We start from the raw sequence: 15,382 nt of genomic DNA, 5'->3' as shown, positions 1-15,382 counted from the left end.
ACATTACAGAACATCGGAGATATAGAAGTGCGGAAGCAATTACATAAACTTACATTTATTTAGAAAGTAAGATCAAGTTACTTATTACAGACCAGAGCTATAAACGAGTGCTGAGTACACATATCAAGGGAGGCAAAAACTCCTCCCAATAATTATCAAACAAAAAGATCCTATGTGGAGGACCAAGTCCTCCCGTATCTTCATTCTTGTTTTTCTTCATTAGATACCACCATGGAGCAAAAGCAACAAAACTTTGTCGCTTCCTCACCTAAAAACAACAAAGGGATAAACCCTGAGTATGGAATTACTCAGCAAGTCTTACCCGACTAAGGAAAAGACTCTCAAGGGTATGCTGGATAAATAGGAGTCAAGGAGAGGCTTTAGCAAAAATCAACTTATACTTTTGCAGAAGCAGCTTACTAAAGTGAGTCCTTACTTTCAATTTTTTAACGCCATATTAAGTATTAATAGACTCTATTTGCATCTAGTCTAATTTCAACATCTCATCCATACAACATCATTTTTATCCATAGTGTTCACATCCTGACTTTAGGTTGCAGGGCAGTGACCAAGTCTTCATAACCGCGAAGGTACGGCGATCCGAATCGATTATACTCAGCTGAGGATCTCCAATCACACGACATATGTAGCACTTAACCCTTGCATATGTCAACCCGCCACCGGGGTTCTTAAGACCGGATCAGGTTCACGCAAACCGAGAGCACAGATACACCACCGTCCAGCCTCTTGCCACGGAGGGTACACGCTACTCTCGCCACCGCTCCACGCCCATTTCGTGTTATCTTATTCTGGCCTTAGTCTGCCCGAGGCAAGGCTTACCCATGACGAGGCATGTGACCAGTTAAAGGGTCCTCGATCATCAAGCCTACATACGCGTTAATCCTTAATCAACCTGGGTAGAACATCACCTGTTCCTAACCCAAGTCTTGATTTACATACTTCCATCCTTAGGATTGTTTCTGTTCTCAAGGATGAAAAGAGCATCACAGGGAGCTTTGCAGTAAGATCCCACCATTGCTCCAAATGAAAATATTCTTGCAGGTAGAAGCCATCCTTTCTCGAGTTAAATTAAGGACAACCTCTATCCACAAGATCTAAGCAAGGCTAAGCATTTTTGTAAATCATATTTTGATACTTCACAGAAGTATCTTATAAAGGTATGGATATCAAGGAAAGCAATGCATCAAAGGGTTTCAAGCAATTCCTATGAACCTAATGCACATTTCACTAGACTTAAGTGTGCGAAAAGTATTTAAAAACACAAGGAAAGGGGTTTCATGCACCGGGGCTTGCCTTTGTTAGTAGGTGAGTCAGGCTCGGACTCGCAGATGTCGAAGTAGAGCCAAGTCTCTGCCTGAGATTCCAAAGGTGGTGATGTCTTCTCTTGAGTCACTTCACTCTCTTCTTCGTTTTCTAAATATAACCATATATATATATAAGAATGAATGCCATGGGATGCTCATGAGGATGCAAAGATAACATAAACTTATTATTTATGTCTTGAATACAACTTGCCTTCACTGAGTTCCGGGAACTTAGGGTTTCCGGAGTCGGTAAAGGAGTTTAAAGGGCAGGGGGGTGGTTTTGGGTTTTGGTGATCAAACAAGGTCCAAATCAACCCAAATTCTACCCAAGGCTTCTAAATAATGTGAAAAGTTCACATAAAAAGTTTGGGCAATTTTGGGATTAATATCTATTTTCTAAAAATCCAGAACCAGTAGTTTAGGCTATTTTAAATACTCTAAAATTCCCTATTTGATCTAAAAATCATGAGTTTATTTTTATTAAATACTACAGGAAATTAGGGTTCTAAGAAAATTGGTTCCATATTTTAAGGATTTTTCTACTGTTTTTTATAATTGTTGTTGCTCTGGAGATAAAAGAAAAAGAAAAACACTTCAACAGTCGTGGGCTAAAACTGGCCTAGGCGGCCCAACTTCGCACAGAAGCGCGCTTGCGCACGCGCCCACGCCCGCGTTGGCAGCTTTGCAGCAAGGTCCTCGGCTTAACGGTTAAACAGAAATAGGTCCATTCTCTATTGTATTAAGTCACTGACAGTTTGCGGAAATGCCCTCGTTCTTCTATTTCTTCACTACAAACGTCCCTGGCGACGGTGCGCTCGTCGTTCATCACAGACGGGGTCTGTACCGGCCATGGCCGGCGATGACCGCCCGGACTACCCATCTGGGAGGCATCACTGATCAAAGGCAGCTTAGGAACAACCATTAAACTAGCATGAACTCTACTGGGAATTGCTTGTCCACGATCACGGTGGACACCGAGCATGGGAACACATGTTCCCGCCAAACCATGGTTGATCAGAGCAAACGGGCGCCACCATGAGCTTTGCAAGCATGCAGAGGCATGGAAACGACACATGAATTGGATAGGGACTCACCAGAGTGGCCCGGCCACGGGTGGGCTGTTCTTTGCAATGCGGCGGACCAGTTTGGGGGAAATCGGCGTCACGGTAGCTCGGGTTGAAATTGGGGTTGGGGATTGAGGTTACAGGACCGTAAGAAGTCGTATTTTCATTGCGCGCAATCAATTTGGGCGAAGATGGAGAGGGCAGCGCGAATTTGACTCCGACTGAGCTTCACTGGTGGAGATGAAAGCACCTCACCGTGGCTCCCTGCGCAATTTATAGGTACGGCGGTCCAACAGATGAGCCCAGGCCAAGGATAGTAACGCAAGCGCATGCCTACCACGTTGGAAAGAGGTACAGTGAGGGAGATGGAGGCATGGGCGACACCGCGGCAAAATTCAATGGTCACGGCGACCGCCGGTGAAGTCTCCGGCTGGACCCAAGGAACGGTGCCACGTATGCGCCGCTTAACTCCGACCCTATCCATTTCCGATCGCGCACGAACCCGGACGGTGGCGGCACAGATTTTGGCGCAAAGAAGTCGCCGGCGGTGAGCAAGCCGCGCTGGCGTTCTGATCTACAGAGAACACTGTACCATGGCACTGCTTCATCAGAGCGCCTGACAGAGCAGTTTTAGCGCTGATTTACTCCCGATTTGGTGCAGTGACTGAGCAAGCTTTCTGTACCAAAGTTATAGCCCCATGATCCAGCTACAACTTTGTTATGGGAATCATACCCAAACTTGCACTGGATCAAGGTCAAACTGGCTCTCAAACTTGAGTCTAAGCCACTGTTAGTCTGAAATTCAGACAATACTAGTCCTGACAGCCTGTCTTCAGGCTTGATTATCTCCAAAATTTTCTTAACAACTGTGCTCACACCTTTTAGCAAAGTTGTACTCCTATAGTTGGGCTACAATCTTGATGTGGTGACCTAGGGCAAAAACCCTATAATTTGAAAGTTACAAAGGCTCAAAGTTGTGCTCACAACACTGATTTCAGTCTTAGGCTAAATAGAGGTCAAGTGGTACTTTTTGCAAATAAACCCAAAACTTAGGGTTTTGCTTTCAAGTCCACATATTTGTGAACCAAAGGACTTAAGATACTTATTTGGCTTGTTTTTTGCACTTTAGCCCAAAAGTGGGCTAAATTTGCACATAAGCCCCTAGGGTTTGGTTTTAGGGTTTTCCAGGGTTCCAATTAGGGTTTCTGGTATCCCAGGGGTATAAATGTGATTCAAGTTTATTCTTAGGGTCATTTTATGACTTTTACCCTAAAGCTTTAGGTTTTCTTAACTTGGGTTAAGTTTTACCCCTTTAACCACTATTTAGGGTTAAGTCCTTTAACCAGGGTTCTATTTGCAAAACACTTTAAACAACACAACTTGTTTGAAATTTTTGCCTAGTGAATGCACTCTAGGTGTGTCAAACATATGCAATGCCAATGCTATGATGCCATGCTCAAGTTTTAGTTATAGTAACACCAGGGGTGTTACATCCTTCCCCCCATAAAAGAATCTCGTCCCGAGATTAAAATCCTAGGGTAGGTAATGGTAAAGGAAACACATCACATTTTTATTTCCTAAGTTTTGGTGCAAGGCAGGGGTGATGTGGGGGTTACTTCTTTATTACAACAGCTATACAGGCTTTACAATTTACAAGAGGCTAAAAAGCCTGGGAAATTCTTATTCAAGAAGTCTTGAGTTTCCCAAGTAGTCTCATCTTTAGAATGCTGGTTCCACTGTATCTTGTAGAACTTGAGAGTCTTTCTTCGGGTGATCCTGTTCTTTTGATCCAGAACTCGAATAGGATGCTCCGAGTATGTTAAATCTGGTTTCAGGACAACATCAGTCACTTCAACGGTTCGATCGGGAATCCGAAGACACTTCTCCAATTGTGACACGTGGAACACATTAGCAGACAATGTTTCGGGTAGTTGAAGTCGGTACGCCACTGGTCCACATTGCTCAATCACCAGGAATGGACCAATGTACCTGGGTACAAGCTCCCCTTTAACCCCGAAACGCGATATACCCTTTATTGGTGAAACTTTCAAGTAGACATAATCGCCTACCAGAAAGCATAAGGGTTGTCGTCGTCGGTCTGCATAACTCTTTTGTCGAGTCTGAGCTTTCTTCATATTATGGATAATTCTCTGAACCTTTTCTTCGACCTCTTTTACCATATCAGGCCTAAAGAAGTATCTTTCTCTAGGTTCAGACCAATTTAGCGGAGTACGACATCGTCGTTCATATAAAACTTCGAAGGGTGCCATCTTGATACTTTCTTGATAGCTATTATTATATGAGAATTCCGCTAAGCCATTTCTGTGGGAATTCCAGAACACATGCCCGCAGCATATCTTCCAGTATTTGGTTTACCCTCTCAGTCTGCCCACTGGTTTGAAGATGATAGGCCGAACTGTGGAGCAACTTAGTACCCAAGGATTTGTGAAGTGCTTCCCAATACTTGGCTACAAATTGAGGTCCATGATCCGACACTATGGTCTTCGGAACACCATGCAGACTAAGAATACGAGCAATGTACAATTGGGCATAGACAGTAACCGGGTGATTTGTCTTGACTGGCAGAAAATGAGAAATTTTCGTAAGCCGATCAACTATAACCCAGATAGAGTCATACCCTTTTGTAGTCCTGAGTAATCCCATGATGAAGTCCATACAATATCTTCCCCTTTCCATGTTGGGATAGGTAAGGATTGTAATGGACTAGCAGTCTTCAAATATATGACCTTGACACGTTTACAAGTGTCACATCTAGCCACGTAGTGTGCAATTTCAATCTTCATCTTAGTCCACCAGAAGAACACATAAGGTTCCATGTGTGCAACTTGCTTTTTTTTGATGACACTGTACTATCTGAGTCTGTTGGGTGGCAATTATGCAACTTTACCCAAATAGAATCAGATGCACCATCTTGGGTAAAACACACAAGAAGAGGTTTACCAACAAGTGGTTACAGTAAGTTCATAGCACACGAGACGAGTGTGAATGTCGAATAACATCACGGTCAACTCGTGTTAGCCAGGGAATCCAAATTCACGAAAGGTGATATTGATTCAAGAAAAATCACCAGTGGAGGAATCTAAAAATGCGGACTTTGCAACTAGTCCATTTTATCGGGTACTAGACATGGCTCGACCCAATCACTTATGCTGGAAAAGCATACATGAGGCAATCGAGGCACGACTAGAGCGATGGTTAGGTGGTTATTGACCGACTTAATCTCGATTCTTGAAAATTCTTCCTTAAGAGGGGTTGTACAAAAGTGAGCTTAGACAACTCGATAAAACGATCTCTAAACTCAACCTTCGTTCACCAGGCAGTTACAAGTTAGTCAAAACCAACTTGTTGAACTACTTTTGACGTTAAGCAAATCCTCTCAATACCATTGGTAAGTCAAAGGTTGAGAGTTCAATTTGCAAGCAAAAGGTCATGCATTTGGGTAGAAATCCATTTGGTCAGGTTGTTCATCCGTTTTTCTCATACGAGATGAATTATTCACTTGGTTAGGGAATACATAGATTAATTAGGAAAGCGAATGAACAAACTCCTGCATTTCCGCAGCAGGGAAAACCAGTCTTCATTTTGGGAGCTAATCAGTTGTTATTCAACACTAAAAAGATCCAAGGCTTCACCTTTACACAAAGGATGTAAAGGGAACTTGTATAAGTAGTCACTACCAAGATCAAAAGAAATAAGACCACACATGAAAGTGGTATGGCCTTTTGATCCAATGGAAATGACAAATGTTGCTTGATCTCTTTACAAACAACAAGAAATTGTTTTAAGGAAGGAGTCCACAGAAGATCACATATCAGTGTAGTTTCACAATGGATCATGACCAGAGACCTCGATACCAACATGCGCCAAGCAGCAGAATCCTGTGTGTACATTCACAGGAGGCTCTCAGTTTCGCCGCGGCACCATAAGTTCTTAACCATGACACCATTACAAAACTGGCACCAATAATGGATCCACGTGATAAGAACGATTTGCGTAGAGATAACATATTGATATAATCTCATAATGGATTATGACTACTAACTGTGATACAAGCGTGCATCGAGCAGCACAACCTTGTGTGTATACCCACAAGAGGCCCTCGGTTTTGGCGCAACATCATCAATTTTAGTCATAACGCCAATACCAGACATAACCAATAAGGAATCTCACACAACACAAATAGACTGATCAAGGATGACAAGGTACAAAAGAGACTCCACCTGTAAGTACGATCACAAGTAGAGATCCAAATAGATCATGGCCCAAGGAAGTGAACAAGGCATGGCCATAACCTAAACTTGATGAAAGAAGTATGATGGGAGACTGTTAATTCAGCCCAAGCATATTTCTATGCCCATCATAGGGATCACTAGGTCAAAGATTAAGTTGGTAGGCCTTCGATAGATAACATGTCTTTCCTAGGTTAGGTTAATAAGGCAACATGGTGATCCACATGGAATATCCAAAGGAATAGCCATCTTAACTCTTGAATTTTGACAAACTACTACAGATATTAAAAGTTGCCTCAGAAATCGGCAGTCGTTTCTTACACCATAGTCATATAAAAGCTCACATGTTACATGATCCAGGTAAAACAGGAAAACTCTTTCCAACAAAGTTTAACCTGTTTTTATTACCAAGCTGGTCTATCTACACCTACCTTATTACATTAATCTACTACATCTTCTCTAGCTACACCATCTGCTAGATGTTTGTTGCCATTCTTCCAAGGAACCCTTAGTCCGCCGGTGCAGGAGTAGGATAAAAGGCAACATTGAGCCTATGCACTGCTTGCTGCAGATGGTTGACAAGCCGTTGTGCTACTTGAAACTCTATGGGATGAGCACAATTCAATTCTTTGATCGCCTGATCCTGATGGCTTATGAAGCTCATGGTTTCCTTAAGGTCTTCTCTAACAGCAACAGCATACAAATAAATTTCTTCTTGTTGCTGACTTAAAATTTTTAATTTAGAATGAGCATTAGTTAGCTGATGCTCAAGCTCCTTAATGCGATTCTGATCAGCTTGGTGTTGCATCTGAAGTTCTGTCACCTGATGCTCTAGTCCAATAACCTGTTCCGCTTGAACCTTTGTTTCCTCAAGTCGTTCTTGTGCTTGAGTACAAGCCCTATTCTTGGCTATTTCCATCATCTTAAATGCTGCATAACTCCCAGTGTACAACTGCTGCCACTTTTGACGACTGTGCCCCCGAGTAAGTTGCAACTCTAGCACGGCCATCAAAACTCGAGCAGATGCCGATTCAACAGAATCCTGCCCAATAGGAATGCTTTCCATTAATCGGGCCTGGTGATGATACACCAACGGGTCACTTAAGGCAACTGCAGGGAACAACCTCATAGATGTGGCTTGTATTTCTTCCCTTTTCTGGTAACAAATGGTTGTTAGTACCTCTAGGGCAGCTACCTGAGCACCCTCCCAAGGAGTCATTCCTTCGGCATGGAACATCCAATACGGCCAAGATGGTTTTCTAGCACGTTCTGGAATACGCACTACTACCTCATACCATGGTTGTCCTCTAAGAACAGTGCGTGACCACTGGTACTTGGGTGCTTCGTTATATCCGACCTCTTGAAGTAGTCGCCACAGGACCACTGGAACACCAAAATCTCGTAGAAACTTTCCAACTCCTGTAGGAGCTTTTTGTTGATTCATCTATAGAGAAGGGCAACAGATACACTCTATTCACTAAGGATGTATGAACAAGGTAGATGAATCATGTACTAAACTAGCTACGCAGGGGGTTTAACTTAAAGTTTGTATGACATGATGCATGTGTAATTACAGAATCAACCTTAGTTGATTCATACCTTCTATACATTGCACTCTTCCTATCTGGTCTTTAAGATAGACTCTTCAGAATACTCAGGTAAGAAGAGAAAAGAGTTTTTAGGTAAGACTTTTAAAAACCCTTTTGAAGATGCCTCATAACATCTGCAAAGAAGGGCTACGCTCCGATACCAGCTGTGACGGAACCTCCCAAGTAATTAGGCCCACCTACAGTTGTCCTTGTCCAACGGACTTCAGACAACCCTGTAGGTGCCCCTGAACTACTTGACAAGTTCGGTATCTTTCCTTACCTCACCAGGAACGTCTCACCCGTCTTGCAGACATTACAGAACATCGGAGATATAGAAGTGCGGAAGCAATTACATAAACTTACATTTATTTAGAAAGTAAGATCAAGTTACTTATTACAGACCAGAGCTATAAACGAGTGCTGAGTACACATATCAAGGGAGGCAAAAACTCCTCCCAATAATTATCAAACAAAAAGATCCTATGTGGAGGACCAAGTCCTCCCGTATCTTCATTCTTGTTTTTCTTCATTAGATACCACCATGGAGCAAAAGCAACAAAACTTTGTCGCTTCCTCACCTAAAAACAACAAAGGGATAAACCCTGAGTATGGAATTACTCAGCAAGTCTTACCCGACTAAGGAAAAGACTCTCAAGGGTATGCTGGATAAATAGGAGTCAAGGAGAGGCTTTAGCAAAAATCAACTTATACTTTTGCAGAAGCAGCTTACTAAAGTGAGTCCTTACTTTCAATTTTTTAACGCCATATTAAGTATTAATAGACTCTATTTGCATCTAGTCTAATTTCAACATCTCATCCATACAACATCATTTTTATCCATAGTGTTCACATCCTGACTTTAGGTTGCAGGGCAGTGACCAAGTCTTCATAACCGCGAAGGTACGGCGATCCGAATCGATTATACTCAGCTGAGGATCTCCAATCACACGACATATGTAGCACTTAACCCTTGCATATGTCAACCCGCCACCGGGGTTCTTAAGACCGGATCAGGTTCACGCAAACCGAGAGCACAGATACACCACCGTCCAGCCTCTTGCCACGGAGGGTACACGCTACTCTCGCCACCGCTCCACGCCCATTTCGTGTTATCTTATTCTGGCCTTAGTCTGCCCGAGGCAAGGCTTACCCATGACGAGGCATGTGACCAGTTAAAGGGTCCTCGATCATCAAGCCTACATACGCGTTAATCCTTAATCAACCTGGGTAGAACATCACCTGTTCCTAACCCAAGTCTTGATTTACATACTTCCATCCTTAGGATTGTTTCTGTTCTCAAGGATGAAAAGAGCATCACAGGGAGCTTTGCAGTAAGATCCCACCATTGCTCCAAATGAAAATATTCTTGCAGGTAGAAGCCATCCTTTCTCGAGTTAAATTAAGGACAACCTCTATCCACAAGATCTAAGCAAGGCTAAGCATTTTTGTAAATCATATTTTGATACTTCACAGAAGTATCTTATAAAGGTATGGATATCAAGGAAAGCAATGCATCAAAGGGTTTCAAGCAATTCCTATGAACCTAATGCACATTTCACTAGACTTAAGTGTGCGAAAAGTATTTAAAAACACAAGGAAAGGGGTTTCATGCACCGGGGCATGCCTTTGTTAGTAGGTGAGTCAGGCTCGGACTCGCAGATGTCGAAGTAGAGCCAAGTCTCTGCCTGAGATTCCAAAGGTGGTGATGTCTTCTCTTGAGTCACTTCACTCTCTTCTTCGTTTTCTAAATATAACCATATATATATATAAGAATGAATGCCATGGGATGCTCATGAGGATGCAAAGATAACATAAACTTATTATTTATGTCTTGAATACAACTTGCCTTCACTGAGTTCCGGGAACTTAGGGTTTCCGGAGTCGGTAAAGGAGTTTAAAGGGCAGGGGGGGTGGTTTTGGGTTTTGGTGATCAAACAAGGTCCAAATCAACCCAAATTCTACCCAAGGCTTCTAAATAATGTGAAAAGTTCACATAAAAAGTTTGGGCAATTTTGGGATTAATATCTATTTTCTAAAAATCCAGAACCAGTAGTTTAGGCTATTTTAAATACTCTAAAATTCCCTATTTGATCTAAAAATCATGAGTTTATTTTTATTAAATACTACAGGAAATTAGGGTTCTAAGAAAATTGGTTCCATATTTTTAGGATTTTTCTACTGTTTTTGATAATTGTTGTTGCTCTGGAGATAAAAGAAAAAGAAAAACACTTCAACAGTCGTGGGCTAAAACTGGCCTAGGCGGCCCAACTTCGCACAGAAGCGCGCTTGCGCACGCGCCCACGCCCGCGTTGGCAGCTTTGCAGCAAGGTCCTCGGCTTAACGGTTAAACAGAAATAGGTCCATTCTCTATTGTATTAAGTCACTGACAGTTTGCGGAAATGCCCTCGTTCTTCTATTTCTTCACTACAAACGTCCCTGGCGACGGTGCGCTCGTCGTTCATCACAGACGGGGTCTGTACCGGCCATGGCCGGCGATGACCGCCCGGACTACCCATCGGGGAGGCATCACTGATCAAAGGCAGCTTAGGAACAACCATTAAACTAGCATGAACTCTACTGGGAATTGCTTGTCCATGATCACGGTGGACACCGAGCATGGGAACACATGTTCCCGCCAAACCATGGTTGATCAGAGCAAACGGGCGCCACCATGAGCTTTGCAAGCATGCAGAGGCATGGAAACGACACATGAATTGGATAGGGACTCACCAGAGTGGCCCGGCCACGGGTGGGCTGTTCTTTGCAATGCGGCAGACCAGTTTGGGGGAAATCGGCGTCACGGTAGCTCGGGTTGAAATTGGGGTTGGGGATTGAGGTTACAGGACCGTAAGAAGTCGTATTTTCATTGCGCGCAATCAATTTGGGCGAAGATGGAGAGGGCAGCGCGAATTTGACTCCGACTGAGCTTCACTGGTGGAGATGAAAGCACCTCACCGTGGCTCCCTGCGCAATTTATAGGTACGGCGGTCCAACAGATGAGCCCAGGCCAAGGATAGTAACGCAAGCGCATGCCTACCACGTTGGAAAGAGGTACAGTGAGGGAGATGGAGGCATGGGCGACACCGCGGCAAAATTCAATGGTCACGGCGACCGCCGGTGAAGTCTCCGGCTGGACCCAAGGAACGGTGCCACGTATGCGCCGCTTAACTCCGACCCTATCCATTTCCGATCGCACACGAACCCGGACGGTGGCGGCACGGATTTTGGCGCAAAGAAGTCGCCGGCGGTGAGCAAGCCGCGCTGGCGTTCTGATCTACAGAGAACACTGTACCATGGCACTGCTTCATCAGAGCGCCTGACAGAGCAGTTTTAGCGCTGATTTACTCCCGATTTGGTGCAGTGACTGAGCAAGCTTTCTGTACCAAAGTTATAGCCCCATGATCCAGCTACAACTTTGTTATGGGAATCATACCCAAACTTGCACTGGATCAAGGTCAAACTGGCTCTCAAACTTGAGTCTAAGCCACTGTTAGTCTGAAATTCAGACAATACTAGTCCTGACAGCCTGTCTTCAGGCTTGATTATCTCCAAAATTTTCTTAACAACTGTGCTCACACCTTTTAGCAAAGTTGTACTCCTATAGTTGGGCTACAATCTTGATGTGGTGACCTAGGGCAAAAACCCTATAATTTGAAAGTTACAAAGGCTCAAAGTTGTGCTCACAACACTGATTTCAGTCTTAGGCTAAATAGAGGTCAAGTGGTACTTTTTGCAAATAAACCCAAAACTTAGGGTTTTGCTTTCAAGTCCACATATTTGTGAACCAAAGGACTTAAGATACTTATTTGGCTTGTTTTTTGCACTTTAGCCCAAAAGTGGGCTAAATTTGCACATAAGCCCCTAGGGTTTGGTTTTAGGGTTTTCCAGGGTTCCAATTAGGGTTTCTGGTATCCCAGGGGTATAAATGTGATTCAAGTTTATTCTTAGGGTCATTTTATGACTTTTACCCTAAAGCTTTAGGTTTTCTTAACTTGGGTTAAGTTTTACCCCTTTAACCACTATTTAGGGTTAAGTCCTTTAACCAGGGTTCTATTTGCAAAACACTTTAAACAACACAACTTGTTTGAAATTTTTGCCTAGTGAATGCACTCTAGGTGTGTCAAACATATGCAATGCCAATGCTATGATGCCATGCTCAAGTTTTAGTTATAGTAACACCAGGGGTGTTACAGCCAGAATGAAGATGGTTTCCCCAAGTTGCTGAGAGCATGCATCGTCCGCCTCGGAATCAGGAGCCAGCTAGAGTGATGGTCGTGTATTCCTCGAGCATGGCACAGAGAAGTGTGTCGTGACTGTATACATTGGATCCAGTCCGCACCATGTGGAATGGAGTGTCGCTGTTGCTGGGCCCAGATTCAAAGACACCTGCCAAGTCATCGCTCGCAAGGCATTGAGGACCCTGCCGACACCCCGCTCAAATTCTTTCCACCCTTTTAGAGAAACCGTCCAGTTTGGATGGCTAGGATGCGTGCATTGGAAGGACAGCAACTGCTTGAGGACAACCCCTCAGTCGTGTACCTCACCACATACCTGCTCACCCTGGATGCACAGTATGATTTCTTGGCTCGACACCACCGTCAGATGATTGCCCAAGCAGAAGATGCAGAGAAGCGCAACCGTAAGCTCCATGTGGATCTCACCATAGCTCAAGCCCGTGTAGCTGCCTTGGAAAGTCGTGAAGTCATTGCTGTTGAAGCCCTGAAGCAAGCCAAGGATGAGCATGTCCAGAAGTTGATGGAGGCCTACTTGGTAACCCATAACCAACGTAGAGCCCTGTGGATCCAAGAGCCCGCTTCATCCAACCCAATTCAATCCAAGAGAGCTGAAGATCCCTAGATTCTTGAAGGTCACCCGGTCTCTACCAGAGGAGAAAAGAAGGCTTGGGAACTCCCGGAAGGAGCCATAGTCTTGTAAGGAATTCCAGTCTTCCCTCTGGCTACGAATAAGCAAGAGCACCCCGAGTTCTCCCAAGATCCCCCGCCAGAGTTGTTTGAGCCCCTCACCATGAAGAAGATCCCAGCACCGTCCTGTGAGGTCAAAGAAGAAGCTGCAAGCACCCCACCAGCACAGCTGCCCTCTGAGAAGCTATAAGAGCCAGTCACGCTTGAAGAAGAGTTCGACCCCGTCTTGCCATCTCAATCACGCCAGAAGAAGTCATCAACATCAGCTCCCTCTTAACCCATCCAGGAGATGTCTTAGATTGAAGTTGTGAGCCAGCCTTGCCAGAAGAGAAGCTGCCAGATCTAAGTTAGTTATGCCCAGTCCTCTGCATGCATTGGGTAGTGGAGTTTTTCTTCACTTTGGCTAGAGCCCTGCATGTATGAGAGGTAATCGTGTAGACTCGTGTTTTTCAAAACTCTAATTGTGTGGCCCCCTAGGGCATTTCAAAATGAATTTCGCTTGATGTTTTCTCCCCTTTTGAGTGCATATGTGATGCTTTAACGTTAGTGCTCATAAGTTGCATTTAGCATAGTTCTCAATTCAGGAGCCAAGCAATAGTAGTTATGCTTAGCCCCGAATCTGAGTAGTCCGTGCTTTGAAAAAAATCTATTCCTCCCTTATTCAAAACATTTGATTTGTTTGTGCTTATCATTGTTGAGCTTGTGTGTTTTCTTTCTTTTTACGAAAGGTTTTATCTAAAAACATAGATCACAAATTAGAGCTAATCCTCACCTTATGCTTCCATTCTCATCTTAACCCATCTCAAGAGAAAAGCACCTTACCAAAGAAGATACCGGGAAGCTTACCCTTGAAGCCTGGAATAAGCTACAGAAGCAACCAGTCCAGCCACTCAGTCAAAAGGACCGACCGTGAGAATCAAAGCACTGCCCCTGAGTCAAAGTAAATAGGAAAAGAGGACAAAAGGAGTTATTACCATACATAGAGGCAAAGATTCTTGGAACCAGAGACCACAAACATCAGGGTCATTGACCCCACCACTCACATGTGCCCCTCGCACGCGTGCCTGCCTCCATGCGCACTACCACCGCCCCACGCCCCCTTTGCAGCACACTACCGCCACCCACGCCCCCTTTGCAGCGCACTACCACCGCCCCACACCCCTTTTGCAGCGCACCCACCGCCATCGTCGCCGGCAACAGGCCCCCTTCCCCTTGTCGCACCTGCTGCCTCGTGTCACCTGCTCCATCACCGCCACTCCGCAACCGAGCACCCCCACTCGCCTATAAATTCCCCCCCACCAGCTCCCTCAACTCCCATCTCGCTCAAAGCAAAGCACACACTTGATAAAATACCCTCTGCCAAATTGCAAGCAACTCCATTTCCACTCCCTCGCCCCTGAGATCACAATGCTTGGTGATTCTTAGGTTGAAGACTGTTGTACATGGTTCATAGTATTTGGTTTCCTCCAATGTATGATGGTAATACTCTTTGATAGAATCCTCGAGTGGGAAGAGCAAAGAGAAATAAAGAGGCAGTGAAAAGTGAGAAGTGAGAAGTGAGAAGAGAAAAGAAGATAGTGAAGAGAAGATAAGAAGAAGGTTCTCCTAGAATCAACCCTGTGTCAGTCATCTCTCTGCAGCCTGTTCAAGCAGCAACAGCAGAAGAAGGCCTTGTAACACCCTTGTTGTGAGGTACTTCAAGGAGTTCAAATCCCTGTGATTCAAGAGTTCTACCCTCATTCTTTTAAGTGGGGTAGTGTTCCAGTAAGGTTCCTGCTATGGAGAAAAAGAAGAAGGCCTGTCGCAAGCTTGTGGAGGACCAGATCATCAAAGCATATGAGTTTCTGGATGAGAAGTGGTCACCCAAGTTTCGTTGATGAAGCACCAAAAGACTAATCAAGAAAGGAATCCATGTGGGAGTTCGCAAGAGAAAGTTTTGCGTGTTGGCATAAATGCTTCCTCAATAAGCTAGCTGCAAAGCGAAAGCCAGAAGCCTGAAGATGATCTTTGAGTAGCCAGAATCAGCGTTTGCAATCAGCAACCGGATGCTCCTCAAAGGCCAGATTTTGTTGAAGTTCCATCTTCTCGAAGCGTCTACAAAGTGAAGATATGTAGCTGAAGTAAAGCTATACCCATAACCCTTCTAAGCCGAATCTCGAGGACGAGATTCCTTTTAAGTGGGGTAGATTTGTAGCATCCCAAAAATTCAAATCTTGAATTTTCCTCAAACTT

The sequence above is a fragment of the Zea mays genome, chromosome 6, assembly GCF_902167145.1.
Source record: "Zea mays cultivar B73 chromosome 6, Zm-B73-REFERENCE-NAM-5.0, whole genome shotgun sequence".
NCBI lineage: Eukaryota > Viridiplantae > Streptophyta > Magnoliopsida > Poales > Poaceae > Zea > Zea mays.
This window is presented reverse-complemented; position numbering follows the sequence as displayed.